This window comes from Phyllobates terribilis, unplaced genomic scaffold (genome assembly GCF_046119375.1).
Source record: "Phyllobates terribilis strain yellow unplaced genomic scaffold, ASM4611937v1 Scaffold_3__8_contigs__length_932513732, whole genome shotgun sequence".
Classification (NCBI taxonomy): domain Eukaryota; kingdom Metazoa; phylum Chordata; class Amphibia; order Anura; family Dendrobatidae; genus Phyllobates; species Phyllobates terribilis.
The window spans coordinates 99726167-99729068 of NW_027362763.1; the positions used below are offsets into that span (position 1 = coordinate 99726167).

The window sequence follows — 2902 nt, forward strand, 5'->3', positions numbered from 1 at the left end:
CAACAACAACATCTGGATGGACGGAACTCAAAATGACAACATTTTTGTTGGGCTTTCCTTGATATACTGTAAGTGTAAAATTGTCTTCATTTCTAAACACTTTAGTGTTGTACAATTCCTCTTTCATGGATTTTATTTCTTTAGGCACTTCTCGCCTTATCTTGTTCAGTGTTCCCACGATGGTTGTTCCTTTGCTTTTTAGCGGTTTAGCTAATTTTACTGAAGTAAAATAATGATCGGTTGTAACATTGCGACCTTTTTTCAAAAACTGGTCCAATAACTTCATTACCACATGGTCAGCTAAACGGTCCTCAGCACGGCGTGTGTCATCTTTGCCTAGATAAGGGAAGCCATTTGCCAGATATTTGCTCCTCTTATCAACAGCTAGCCAATATTTGTGGCCATATTTATCTGGTTTGGAAGGCATGTACTGCGTGAATGGACACCTAGTTTTGCTTGGGAAAAGTTGCTCATCCACCGTTATGTATGGGCCAGGTTTGTAACACGCAATACAATTTTCAATAAACCTGTCCCACACAGTAGAAAATAGAGCAAACTTGTCCGTTTGCAGTCTCTCCGATTGAGTAGATTTCTCATCAAATCTGAGAAACCTCATAATTTCAACAAAGCGGTCCCTAGACATTGTCGCTTTGCAAAACGGTATTCCCCAGTCATTACACCAAATACTGCTAATCGAGTGACTGTTCGTGCCAGATATTCCACGAGCATAGAATATCGCAATGAATGCATCTAGCTCCTCATCAGAGTAAACTGTAAATTATTGTTCCTGCATGCTTCTGCAAGCGTACAGTTCTTTATATGTGTCAATATATATGAATCAAAAAATAAACGCCATGCGCTCAAAGGACTATCGATAATGATATTTCTTCTGGCGTATCCTGTAGGGCCAGGTGCTTCTCGAAGAATATTTTGGCTGTCACGCCTACCAGGCAAGTGTTCTCCAATTTCAACAGGTTTCCATTGAATACCATCCGCTGAAACTAGTATTCCTTCAGATTCGCCTTCTCTGGTGTTTGTTGTTGCATTACCTTCGCCGCCATCGTTATCTGTTGTTCTTTCATTTCTGGGACGTTTTGCTGATTTTTTCTGTCCACGACCAGGAGGATGGTCACGAGGCAACATAACTGCATGAGCCCGATCCCCAGTTGATGTGCTTGGAATATCTGTAAAAAAGTTGATGAATATTTAGAATTTTTGTTTTGTAAGGGTCCGTGCACACTGGCTGGATTAGCGGCAGAATATCCGACCGGATATTCTCACCACAATCCGGCCCGTACCTGCCCGCTCAGGTACAGAGCGGAGTTTCATACCTGAAGCTCCGCTCCGAACCCCAGGCTGGAGCCGCTGTCTGGGACGGAGCCGTGCTCGCGCGTAAGCAAGCGCTGCTCTGTCCCTGACAGCGGCTCCAGCCCGGGGTTCGGAGCGGAGCTTCAGGCATGAGCGGGCAGGTACGGCCTGTATTGCGGCAAGAATATCCAGATGGCTATTCAGCCAGAATTCTGCTAGTGTGCACAGGCCCTAACTCGGTGTGTGGAAGAACAAATAAATACACATAACTACTTACCTTCTGGATTTGTTCCTTCTGAGTCTTCAGATTCACTTGATATGTTCTGAGGAATGAAATCTTCATCACTGTCAGAATCAAATACATGTTCCTGCAATTCGGATTCCGATTCATCCTCCGGTATGGATTGCAAAGTAGCCAGAATATCCTGAGGCTTTATCAAACGTCTTCTCTCCATATTCCTCACAAATTCCATAATTCTATATAGTTCCCTGCTGAAAAATAGAAATGAAATGAAAACTAAAAGAAATAATAACTGTTCTGCCACCTTCAAAAGTAGGTGGGCTGAATCAGTTGACAGACAGCTAAACTATTTCATAACAATTCATACCTGTATGAGTCTTCAGAGCTCGTATGTCTGCGTCTGTTCTCTTTGTCTCTTCAGCTGAACTGAAAGTAAAGTTACTATCCAGAATACTGTCTCCTGCTAGGACCTTAGAAAAACACCACCCTTCATTAGCATAAGATAAGAGCCTAGAGTAAACAAGCTATTTTGTTCAGCATTACACAGTAATACAAGCAGGTAAAACACGGAAAATGTGAAAAGTTGACATGTAAATTGAACTACATCTATATGAACATCAGGGTAAATAAGACAGAGTGAAAAAATTATGCACAAAACTTTATAGCAACATTTAGTGACAAAAGGACCTCAAAATATAGTAGGGAGTCAAAATGACTCCCTTCAGTAGTTCTTGGTAAATTTTGAAAAAAACACGCAAATTTTTCACAAATTATTTATTCTCACAATCTTTTTTCACATCATATTTGAGGAAAAGTCAGAGTTTCAAGCCGGAATTCTGAAAAATGTAGTCACAAGAGAAATAAAAAATGAAAGGAGTCAAAATGACTCCATCAGTAGTTCTAGTGTTAATAACCATATGGCAGGATGATAAACCTGTCTAATAGCCGCTGCTTTGTGTAAACGCACTTGTGTTTTGCGCAGCGGTCTTGTTTCAATGTCCCAGTCGTTTTTATTTCTCACAATGCCGGGCTGTTGTAAGACAATACTTTTCTCTGTTTCAGAACCTGAATTGCGTGGTTAGTCCAGAACTAGATCTCTTAGACTGTGTTACCAACACTTAGTGTTATACTCTTAACTTTTAAGACAGTCTTACCAGTGTTCAGTTTGTACCTGTAAATTTTGGGACCCACAGATACAAACTGATGTGTCATCGGGTATCTCGCTGATCAGTTCCCCCAGGTAATTGCCTAAAGTCAGGTTCCACTCACCATCCCGCTGCACAAAAATAACTATCTGTCGTGATGACACCTGTCCAGAGAATGGAGCTCTAGCTGGGCATATGCAGTTGTAAT

General features: G+C 41.4%; 1 long non-coding RNA gene across 1 annotated transcript; it reads right to left on the reverse strand.

Annotated features, from left to right (window-relative positions):
• Positions 1-250: 250 nt before the first annotated feature.
• On the reverse strand, positions 251-2021 carry LOC141257953 (uncharacterized). Its single transcript, XR_012318139.1, has 3 exons — positions 1917-2021; positions 1586-1800; positions 251-1184 (listed from the first exon to the last, which is right to left on the reverse strand). It is a non-coding gene; the product is annotated as an uncharacterized lncRNA (long non-coding RNA).
• Positions 2022-2902: the final 881 nt, after the last annotated feature.